The following is a 13,355-nucleotide window of genomic DNA, read 5'->3' as shown; positions in this document are numbered from 1 at the left end:
GATTGACACCATTCAAATAGTGTTGGATTCCCTGTCTTCTACTCTATCCGGACACGTTGGAATTATTATCATAACCCCCGGAGAATCAAAGTTATTGACCTGCAAAGGGTGCCTCCTTGACCGGCTTTTCCCGTGAATAACACCGGTTATGGAGGTGGTACAAACATAAGACTATTATTGCTAAATTCACCATCAGTATACGGTCATTTTGAGCCCTTAACCACCGCGCTGACACCCCGAGAAGATATACTTTTAATATGAAACTCGATCAACCGGGCGTTCACCGGCTGCTGGACGAAACTCCCAACTCCCGCTGTCAGCGAGCGAGGGAATATTTATATCCGGGAATTCGCTCCTTGCTGTGTCCACGGTGATAGGAGTGGAGGATCGACTCCATTCAAATAGTGTTGGATTCCCTGTCTTCTACTCTATCCGGACACGTTGGAATTATTTTCCTAACCCACGGGAAATCAAAGTTATTAACCCGCAAAAAGTGGGTTTTGCCCGTGGGTTTTGCCCGCAAAAAGTGCCTTTTGCCCGTCAGGTGGGCGTTTCCACTATGCTGTGACGTCACATGAAAGCTATGAATACTAATACTGGGTAGGGCCTCCCTTTGCTCTCAAAAGAGCCTCAATTCTTCATGGCATCGATTTCACAAGATGTTGGAAACATTCCTTTGAGATTCTGGTTCATGATGACATGATTGCATCACGCATTTTTTTTATTCAAGATTTTTCAGGTGCACTTTCAAGCTGTGAATCTCCCATTCTACCACATCCCAAAGGTGTTCTATTGGATTCAGATTCGGTGAGCCACTAAGGTGCAGGGCAGGCATATGAATATAAATCTTATTGGTGAGTTAAGTGTAGAAAAAGGCACAATTGTTTATTATCTGAGCACACAAAGCGCAGGCCCGTTCTGCTTTTCAAGGGCTTTGACGATGATCACAATACTCCATGAATGCATTGAACCACATCTCAACTTCCATTCCATCCATCCTAAGCTGATGCACGCATTAGTCAAAACGCTGATGCTGTGCGGCACGGAAGTGGTATAGGACATTAAGCCACGTGCCATATCATTGCAGGGTCTCCGGTTCGATTCTGGCCATCGACATATCCTGCATGTCATCCCCCCTCTCTCTCACCCATCCTCCCTGTCAAATCTTTACTGTCTGTATCCCAATAAAGCAGAAATGCCTTAAAAAACATATAATTATAATTTTTCTTTTTTCCTTATGCTGTGCACTTGGGATATCTGATATCTGGTGACAAAATTCAAGTAAGTGACCCTCACGCCTGGCTGTGCTCAGAATCACCTTACAATCACGTTACATTCAAGTCCAGCAGTGGGCACGGTACAGGTACGCTGTAGGTACAGGTACAGGTGTAGGTACAGGTACGCTGTACCATGAAGTGAAAGGGTCTACTGCATGCTGCTGAGGATACCAACTCAGAGGATACCAACTGGAAGGTCATACCATCTAGTACCAATGGTCTAAACCAGCACATGGGTCACATGATGAGTAGCAGATGTGGTAGCTCTCCACGACCTGGCTTCAATCCCCACAATTCAATGTAGCCATTGTATGTTATTCTAGCCATCACACTCAACATCACACTCAACATCACACTCAACATCACACTCAACATCTCACTCAACATCAACATCACACTCAACATCAACATCACACTCAACATCTCACTCAACATCTCACACAACATCTCACTCAACATCTCACTCAACATCACACTCAACATCACACTGAACATCTCACTGAACATCACACTCAACATCTCACTCAACATCTCACTGAACATCTCACTCAACATCTCACTCAACATCACACTCAACATCACACTCAACATCAACATCACACTCAACATCACACTCAACATCTCACTGAACATCTCACTCAACATCTCACTCAACATCTCACTCAACATCTCACTCAACATCTCACTCAACATCTCACTCAACATCTCACTCAACATCTCACTCAACATCACACTCAACATCACACTCAACATCACACTCAACATCACACTCAACATCAACATCACACTCAACATCTCACTCAACATCTCACTCAACATCTCACTCAACATCACACTGAACATCTCACTCAACATCACACTGAACATCTCACTCAACATCTCACTCAACATCACACTGAACATCTCACTGAACATCTCACTCAACATCACACTGAACATCTCACTGAACATCTCACTCAACATCTCACTGAACATCTCACTGAACATCACACTCAACATCTCACTCAACATCTCACTCAACATCTCACTGAACATCTCACTCAACATCTCACTCAACATCTCACTGAACATCTCACTCAACATCACACTGAACATCTCACTCAACATCTCACTGAACATCTCACTCAACATCACACTCAACATCACACTCAACATCACACTCAACATCTCACTGAACATCTCACTCAACATCTCACTCAACATCTCACTCAACATCTCACTCAACATCTCACTGAACATCTCACTCGACATCTCACTCAACATCTCACTGAACATCTCACTCAACATCTCACTGAACATCTCACTGAACATCTCACTGAACATCTCACTCAACATCTCACAGAACATCTCACTCAACATCTCACTCAACATCGCGCGTATGGTGTGCTAAGTGCAAATAGAGCAACAATATATTATATATATATGTCATGTTCATTAAACCAGTTTGAGACGACTTGTAAAGCACTTAGCCCTAAATTACTCCAGGAAGACTGTCCCTGTAATCTCTAATTGTAAATCGCTTTGGATAAAAGCATCTGCTAAATGGTTCAAATGTAATGTAATGTAAATGCTTTGTGACACGGTGCATTATCATGCTGGAAGTAGCCATTAGAAGATGGGTACATTGTGGCCATGAAAGGATGCACACGGTCAGCAACAATACTCAAATAGGCTGTGGCATTCAGGTGATGATTAATTGGGATTAACGGGCCCAAAGTGTGCCAAGAAAACCTTCCCCACACCATTACACCACCTGAATGAATGAGAAGGTGTACAGGTGCTCCTAATAAAGTGTTCGGGGAGTGTATGTGTATGTTGTATGTATGTACAGTACGTATACATATAGATGCACGCAAATGTGTTCATGTGGGTGTACTGTACATCTCTATACATTACTGCCGGTGCATTTGTAGAACGAACAAATAGATAAAGATAGAATTAAATAAATAAGTAACAATCACATGCATTGCTCTCGGTGCCTGGCAACCGGATCTCTCGGTCGCCATGGCAACAGTTGCTACAGAATGTGAGGTGATTGGCAACCGTGACAACGAGGAGGGAATAACATTTGACCTCTCTTGCTGACGAGGGGGGGGGGGGGGGGGGCGCACAGCGGGGAACCACAGTGAGAGGGAGGGAGAGAGAGAGAGAGATTGAGAGACAGAGAGCAGAGGAAGACAAATAATAATTTAGATATTCATCCTCTGAAACCTCTTCCTTCACACTCCTCTTCCTCAACCTCTCCCCTTTGGCACAAACACTCTCACTCCCTCTCACAGATACACACGCCTGCTGCTCTAATGTTCCTGCACGCACACACACACACACACACACATACACACACATACACACACACACACACACACACACACACATACACACACATATACATACACAAACACACACACACACACACATACACACACACACACACACACACACACACATACACACACACACACATACACACACATACACATACAAACTCACAATCTCTCACTGTATCACACCCCCACTACCCACCTACAGACACACAAACATGTAATGTACTGTATCTACTCAACACACTAATACACAACATCCTAACAACTTCCTTTTTTTCTTCCTTCCTCTAGCACCGTGGCTCATGTTCTCAAAGGTTTTACTTGACTTACGATGACTGTAATGTATAGTTGATTCACTTTCTTTAGACAAATGTCAGTCAAGACTTTACGTACCTACATACATACAGACACACATTTCACACACCCACACACACACACACACGCACACACACACTCAGCAGACCTACTATATCCCACAGCATGGTATTGCTTTGCTCCTGAAGCTATGTGAAACAGCTGGCAGTGTGAAACCACTGTGTGAGCTTTGGAGCCAAGAGGAGGGCCTCTCTCTTCTCTTCTTGCTCCCTCTCTCTCCCTCTCTCTCCCTCTCTCTCCCTCTCTCTCTCTTTTTCTCTTCTCACTCTTCTCCATCTCGTTCCCTCTCTCTCACTCACTCCACTATCCCCTCTCCTTCCTCTCCTTCCTCCCTCTCTCTGCATGGCTAAACTAATAAGTATGTGATTAATGGTCTGCTAATTGCTGTGTAATCTCTGTTAATTAGCGGCAAGATCCTTCAGTGGTTGACTGGAGAGAAGAGCGGCACGGATCTGGAGTTACTGACAAAACAACCCATAGACAAACAGGCACACAAACAGACAGACACACACACACACACACACATCCACACAGACACACCCACACTCACGCACACGCATGCATGCTTACTCAACCACACACACACACACACGCATGTACACTCACACTACCACACACACACACACACACACACATGCACGCTCACACAACCACATACACACATGGACGATCACACACACACACACACACACACACACACACACACACACACACACACATACTCTAGCGACAGAAGAACAGGTGGATGTGTAATTTGATCGTTGTGACGACTCCTTATACATGTATACAGTGTACGTTCGGTAGTCGGGAAAAACAGGAACTCTGATGAATATGCTCTTTATTCTACTTGTAAACATATTATTAACATGCTCTTTATTCTGCTTGTAAACATATGATTAAATCGCTAAACCAATACAAGTAGAGGGAGCTACAGTTTGTCCTGTAAAACCTGCTACCTAAACAGAACTGTTTCAAAATGTATTTACAATAACAATGTCAATACAAATTTACAATGTGAATACTCATCATTTCAACTATGAACAGAAGTCCACAAACATTGCTTTAGAGACTCCACACCTAGCCAGCCATCCAGTGACTGTCTGGTGCTGCCTTAGTGTGTTTTGCACTAGCTGTTGATTTGCCCTCCAGGTAGGTGTAGTCTAGAGAGTCGCCCCCCCCGGGGACGGACATGCAGGCTGTGCTCTGCACCCCGGGGGGGGGAGGGAGCTCCACTCCTGGTAACTCACAGTGACAGGTGGAGGTCTTCAGGATGGGGGCTAGACGTCTGGGGCCTGGGCCAGCTGTGCTATCCTGTGCCAGGAGGATCCAGAACAGACCAGAACCCAGCTGTTCAGAGAGCCCAGTGCCCCTCGTCTCACGGGAGCCGTTAAACTCTGCGTGTCAGGCCCCCGTGACGGACGGTAAACAGGGTTAAGTCGTGCTGACATGGTGGCCAGGGCGAAATGGTTGTGGTTATATCACAGGTTGGAGTGTGTGTGTGTGTGTGTGTGTGTGTGTGTGTGTGTGTGTGTGTGTCTGCACACGTATGTACACACAGTACTGTATCGGGAATGCTTTTCTGTTACTTCCTGTAGTGTAGTTGTGTGTAGGTGTTCTATGGAAGAGATTGTGCATGGCACTGCACAATTCATGGCACCTTATACTACCCCCTGCCTTCCAGACGCCTCCACACACTCCCACACACACAGAGAGTCCTGGCATAAGCTGCATAACTACCCATCTGAATCCCACTGCTTTACATTAACACAAGAGCATTACATAATGTTGCATAAACTGAACATCAATATTCAATACACCCTTTTGGGTGTATTTATAAGTATGAATTTGCTAATATTACATTTTAATTGTTTGTTTCTTCTACATCTATAACTGCCTATATTAGGAAACGTGTGTGTGCCTATTTTGCGGGGAGAGTAGGAACCATTGATGACAATTATTTCCCTGACTCCCTCCATGGCTCAAGTTGCTGTTAGATGTTAACAATGATGCCATCTAGTGGTGAGAGATATTATCACAAGGCCTTCAAATCACTTGATTGATAAAGATATTCTCCTGTTTTGGATTTAAGATAATTATACATTATATAATTATACATATCCATGTATCATATCAATAAAGATAATACTATGGTCATTTAGTAGATGTTTTCTCGAATAGAGTTACTAATTTAATTCAATGTTAGAAGTATTATTGAAGTTGGCATGTTTATTTGTTCTTATTTCATTCTGGTTTCCATTTCCTTTTTAGATTAGTATCCTGCTGAGCTAATTCAATGTTTTGATCTGAGGCTAAATCATACAGAAACTATGTTGGTGCTTGTGACAACATAGCTGGGTGTTGCATTGGCGCAAAGGGTGACTCTGCTGACCCTCGTTGTTCAAACCCCACCTAAATGTTCTTTTCAGATGGCCATTAGAGGAAGTGACCTTTAGCCAGTGTTCTTGGCTCAGCTGTATCATATTGTCATGTGTTTTGGCAATTTTGTTTGTGTGTGTGTGTGTGTGTGTGTGTGTGTGTGTGTGTGTGTGTGTGTGCGCGCGTGTGTGTGTGTGTGTGTGTGTGTGTGTGTGTGTGTGTGTGTTGTCCACTCCACCACTCCAACCTTGCTTAAGACCCTGAAAACATGCGTTAGCTCCTCTAGCTATTCCCTAGGCTTTAGCTTAGCGAGCTAATGAGCATGTCTGCTATGTGGAAGACCAGGGTTTGAATCCCGTCTGTCAAAATCACCCCTCCACATGTATGATAGATATAGCTGCAATGTATCAGATTATCATGCCCCTTCAGTGACCTCTGTCTAGTCATAATGTGGTTAACTACATCCCATCAGCCTCTAAACTGGGTTATGTAACTTTAATCTTTAAATCTATCACCCATCTTTAACTCCCATGATTACCTAATTACCGTACCTTTCCTTTGTCTCACAGAGAAGAGGAATATATTCAATCATAGGAAGTGGTGGCTGGTGGAGGTAGAAATCAATTGTAAGTGTATGGAATGGAATAATTAATGGTATCAAACACACATGTTTGTGGCCTGGGGCGGTCCAATGGTCTAGCACAATGGCCTCCAGTGCATACGGCATGTTGGCATGGGTTCGAATCCTGCTGATAAGATCTCTCCTCCTTACTTTCCTGTCTGTCTCTATGCAATAAAGATGACAAATATAAGAGTGGAACTGCCCCACAAAAAAGAAAATAGCCGTTAAAAAGAATACACACATGCCAACTTACATTTCACTGTCTCAGTACTCTGTGTTATGACAATACAGTTGAATATAATATAATATAATCTTTCCATTCTATGCATTAAAATGAGCCTGTCCTTCCATTTCTCCAACAGCCTCCCCTGACCATAGGAGTTGAGAGGGTTCGTTGTTAGGTTCAGTTCCATATAATGAGCCGGGTCCAACAAAGTAGGATTTCTTCTCTCTGTCTGTATCCATGTTTCTCTGTATGTAAACACAGTGTGTACAATAATTCCTATGGAAGCTGGCAGGCCCTCTCTTCTCTCTGTGGCTGACTGCTTCATGAAGGCTCTCTCTGAAATTCAGTCAAGGTCCCAAACGTCCCTGTCCTCGGGCCTCTGTTGTCTAATTCTTATGGACTCGTTGTTCTGTCACAGTTCTGCCTGTCTCATCCCTTTCTTCTCCAGTTCCCTCTGATACACAGGGCTCCTCAGAGCGCTAACCCAGGGCTGCAACTTCTTCTTGGCCTAATGCATTTACATTACATTTGACCATTTAGCAGACGCTGTTATCCAAAGCGACTTACAATTACAGAATACAGAGACAGTCTCCCTGGAGTAGTTTAGGGCTAAGTGCCGTACTCTAGCCGCACACTAGTGATGCCCCTAATGCCACTAGCCCTAATGCCAAGTTATCAACCATCCAGGACATCTTTTGCCAATCATCAAGGAACTTCATTCTTCCTATCAAGAAACTTAGATAAACTAGCTCAATAGGCTTTTATCTACAGTATTCATCTATTATTGAACTGTATTCATCCAGGTTAGTCTCATTGAGATCAAATCTATGTTTCAAGCTAGTCCAAAACAACATCAGGTTTCTGGCACCTCCTGAGTAAGATTTCACATTGTTGTTATCTATCATCCACCAGATCAGCTTGGCCACTTCCTAGAAGAGACCCTGTCCTTCTCAGCTCCTTCCCTGACGATGGCACACCCCTCACACTACTGGTCATCCAGTCAGAGAAGCTTCCTTTATCTGGACTATTTGATCCCCTTACCCTGTCCCACTCTGCTCTGACTCATAAGGCAGGCAATCAGCTCCATCTTGTCTTCACCAGATCCTCCCATATCTCCAACCTTACCGTTACCACTCTTCCAGTTTCTGATCATCATTTTGTATCCTTCTCCCTTCCCCGCAAATCCACTCCCTTCCTGTCAATCTCTACCCACACTGTATCTTCTCGTCGCAACCTACGTACCCTCTCCCCTACCGCTCTCTCTTCCTCTGTCTTATCCTCCCTATCCTCTGTTGAATCCTTCTCCCTTCTATCCACTGATTCGGCATCCTCCACCTTCCTGTCCGCTCCCTCCTCATCCTTCGATTCTCTCTGTCCACTGACACCGAGGGCAGCACGTTCCTCTCCACGCCCTCCTTGACTCTCTGAAACCCTGCAAGCTTGTAAAATACGGCTCTGGGAAGCTGAGAGGAAATGGAGAAAAACCAGCCTCTCTAATGACCTAAACCCTTATCGCTCTATCCTCCTCAACTACACCTCCTCTGCATTAGCTGCTAAAGCTTCCTACTACCATTCCAAAGTCCAATCCTCTGCTAACCCAAGGAAATTGTTCTCCACATTTTCCACATTCCTCAACCCCCCCCCCCCCCCCCCCCCCTCCCCCCTCCCTGTCTGCGGATTACTTTTTCACCTACTTTGAAAAGAAGGTTGATGACATTAGCAGTTCCTTCTCTCCACCTCTCGCCAATACTGCTATCACCCCTCCCAAACCCACTGCGCTATACCCGGTCTCTGGCTTATCAGCTCTCTCCCCCTTCTCCCCTGATGATATTCTAAAACTGATCACATCTCTTGACCTCTCAATCCTATCTCCTCGCCTCTTCTCCGATCCATTGTCCATCAATCAATCTGGCTTTAAGGCTGGGCGCTCTACTGAGACCGTTCTCCTTGCTGTCACCGAGGCCCTCCACCCTGCTTGAGCTTCCTCCCTCACCTCACAGTAAACCACCCGATCCTTCTCTCCACCCTCTCAGAACTGGGCACCTCTGGCTCTGCACTCTCCTGGTTTGCATCCTACCTGGCTGATCGCTCTTTTCAGGTGATGTGGAGAGGATTGCTTTCCTCCCTTACTGTTCTCAAATACCAAATCTCTTCATTTCCTGACATGTTTTCTCCTACCACTGCTACTCAGATGACACTCAACTCTTCCTGGCTTTCCCTCCCTCTGACTCACAGATGGCAACACGTGTCTCGGCGTGTCTCTGACATTTCTGCTTGGATGTCAGCCTACCACCTCAAGCTCAACCTTAACAAGACTGAGCTACTCTTTCTCCCTGGAAAAACCTACCCTCTCCAAGACTTCTCCATCACAATAGAGAACTCTACGGTGATCTCCTCCCAGGCAGCCAAGAACCTTGGGGTGATCTTCGACAACTACTTATCCTGTGCAGCAAACATCACGATAGAACGCTCCTGCAGATTCTTCCTCTACAACATCAGAAGGATACGTTCATTCCTCACCAGAGAAGCAGCTCAACTCTTGGTCCAGACACTGGTCATCTCCCGCCTTGACTACTGCAACGCACTCTTGGCCGGGCTCCCCGCCTCCTCCATCAGATCTCTGCAACTCATCCAGAATGCTATCACCCGTCTGGTGTTCAACCTCCCCAAATTCTCCCATGTTACCCCTCTGTAGCAGCTTGCATCAGATTCCAGACCCATCTCTTCAGGCTACACCTTAACTGTCCCTCCTGAAACCTCTCCATCCCCCTCTTATGAATTTTTTAAATAATAAAATCTTCCTTCCTTCCTCTAGCATTTTGACTGCCAATGGCATCTAGCCCGAGCATAGATTAGTTTTTCTTGCAATGACTGATGCATAGATGATTCACTTGCTTAGACTTGCTTAGAAATGTATTTGTTGTCTTTGGATAAAGGTGTCTGCTAAATGCCAAAATGTAATGTAACATGTACAAAAAAAATATTCAATACAATCATAGATGCTGTAAAATCAATGTACCACCCAGGCCGTGGCACACACCCAAGGCCCTCTTAACCTGCCTCCTCGTCTTCCTGGCTCACACCTCACAGAACCTCTTCTGAAGGGAGAGCAGCAATTACCTCCTCCACTTCCACACCTCAATGAGCACATGATTTTGCACAGCTCTGAGGTGATTCAGCTTGACACAGAAGTCTTATAATGCGCTATGAATGCATTATAACTGTATGCTCAAAGTAAAGTGTTAAAGATGTATTTTTGCTGCATTGTTAGTTTAATTTACTGTACAAAATTGCTTACATGCTTATTACTATCATGGCCTAATTGCTGTAATTATTATGCATAATAAATTGATACTCCCATTTTTGGGGGGGGTTGTGATGTGTTTGAAGGATGTGCAAAGATGTAAACTGAGTGTGATAACATCTGATATTAAATCTGCTAGACAACCTCTGCTACTGTGCTAGTCATGTCTAACCTCTGTTACTGTGTCAAATCATCATGTACACTGAATTTGTGGATAAGACTAGAGCTGTAAACACAACCACAACTGTACCATTACCCTAGGGTTCAGATTTGCCAATCTCTTGGCATTGTGATGCGGTTAGCACTAGGCATGACACAGCACTACTCTTTCCTAACTGGTTTCCCAGGGTAGGTTTGGAACCACAGAATTTGAATTCTAATTATGTCTGGAACATTATTAATGTATGCCAATAAAGCCTCAGGGAGAATAATATCCAGTTTATTTAATATTCAACAGTGTCAATAAAACCACTGGTATTGGGTGTAGTTAGGTAGGGACCCAATCAGAAACTATTCGAGCTACTGCCATCGGGGAAACGATACCGAAGCCTTGGGGCTAAAACCCAGAGGCTGACAAACAGCTATTTCCTCCAAGCAATCAGGCTCCTAGGGAAATGCACTGGAAGGGTGCAAGGGTCTGCCACCCCTCAGCCAACCCCACACTCACTGTGGAAATGAATATTGCCGTATAATAAATACGGCACACGACTGGATTATTACTTGTATACCATTGGACTAATTTACTACCGTACTGTATTGTATTATATTGCATTTCATATCATCTTACGCTGCACAGCATTTTTGCACTATTGAAGCCACTTACTTACTTATGTTACTTATTATTATTGTGTTGTTATTGTGTTTTGTATCTGAATACTGCAATGTCAATGTTGAGGAACCAAAGCCAAAGAATTTGATTCTTGTGTCCTTGAACAGTAACATGTAATAAAAGCGATTCTGATTCTCATTCTGATTCTGATAGTTCATGAACAATACAATAGTATTTGAACACCTCTTCATTTCTGAAAATCCAGTATGTTTTGTAACAATCTGTTATATTTGATGGCTTTATATCTACCAAGTGTGTTAATGTTTGCATATCATACTGAGTGCTGTTTAATCTGCCCTGATTAGCAGTTGCTGTTTGGTTAATCTTTGAAGCCTTTGATTGTTGGAGATAGGATTAGTTTCCCTGGTGTCATCTGTCTGTCTCTCTCCTGTCTCTCGGGAATCTGACCTGTGCTGCTTTCCCTCAGTCAAATAGGCTACGCCTGGAGTTCTTTTTTGCTGACTGTACCCCCCAATGAAATAGCTCACCCACTCATGTTCATTTTCCAGTACTGTTACGCCTATGTTCTTATACAGTAAGTCTATACCAGACCTGTTAATAGGCCCCAGGTTGAGAACCATTTGCCCATAAGATGATCAGTCTAATCATTACATTACATGACCTATACCTCACTCGACGGCTGTGGACCTAAATGCCTGCTGCCTGCCCTACTGTATACTGTACAATAATATACAACTGTATATTTGCATGCCGCAATTCTGGGCATGAGAACATTCCTTGCAGGGAAACCAGTCAGACAGCCTTGACTCAGGAGGACGTGGAATGATGACACAGTGCAGAGAATGAATTAATGATGTCATCATACTGTACAATGATACAGGAGGACTAACCAATCCTCTTTAAGGAAAATGGGGACTAATAATATCCAGATTTGCTTGCTTTTTAGTCACATTACTTTAGTAACATGGTCGTGCCTATGGATACTGTAGAAGAAAGGTTACAATAGTGTGTCAAACTGCCTAATAGTAATGTGAGTGTACTGTACAATGATACAGGAGGACTAACCAATCCTCTTTAAGGAAATGGGGACTATAGTATAGAGTCTCAACCCTCCGATTCCTGGGGGTGCACATACAGGATGACCTGTCCTGGAAGACCAACACAGCAGCCATCATCAAGAAGGCACAACAGCGGCTCTACTTCCTGAGAGTCCTCAGGAAAAACCACATCAGCCAGGACATGCTTGTGACCTTCTACCGCTGCGCAGTGGAGAGCATCCTCACCTACTGCATCTGCGTGTGGTTCTCCAGCTGCACAGCCGCAGAGAGGAATGCGCTACAGAGAGTCGTGAGATCGGCCCAGAAGATCACCGGCGCCCCCCTCCCCTCTCTGGAAGAGCTCTACAACACACGCTGCCTCAGGAAGGCCTCCAAGATCTCCAGAGACCCATCCCACCCTGGGAACGAACACTTTGCTCGGCTGCCCTCGGACAGGCGGTTCAGGACCATGTTCGCAAGGACAAACAGACTGAAGCTCAGCTTCTACCCCAGGGCCATTCAGGCCCTGAACACAGCAAAGACCTAGGTTCTAGGCCCTGGACAATCTAGACATTTGATGGCAGCTACTAGATTGAAATCAAGTGCAATACTGAAACACAACTGTGAACATTTCAAACCTGCAAACTGCGACACTTTAAATGAATGTGCAATAACACTATGTGCAATATGACAACCCTCGGGTATATAAGGTTCAGAGATAGGAAATGTTAGAATAGGTATAGCATAGCATAGAGTACAGCACAGTGTTTATTTGTATAGTATAGTATAGTGGACAGTGTACATAGCCTTTATTTATGTAAACCAGCTCTTTTCCCTTCTTGTTTTTAGTTTTCTCTCCTAGCACCAGGGGAGCCCCCCCTCCCAAATTTCGTTGTTTGGTACCTGTACTATATCAATGACAATAAAGACCATTCATTCATTCATTCATAGTAATATCCAGATTTGCTCGCTTTTTAGTCACATTACTTTAGTAACATGGTCATGCTTACGGATACTGTAGAAG

This window comes from Nansenia antarctica (assembly GCF_963989245.1).
Source record: "Nansenia antarctica genome assembly, chromosome: 2".
NCBI lineage: Eukaryota > Metazoa > Chordata > Actinopteri > Argentiniformes > Microstomatidae > Nansenia > Nansenia antarctica.
This window is presented reverse-complemented; position numbering follows the sequence as displayed.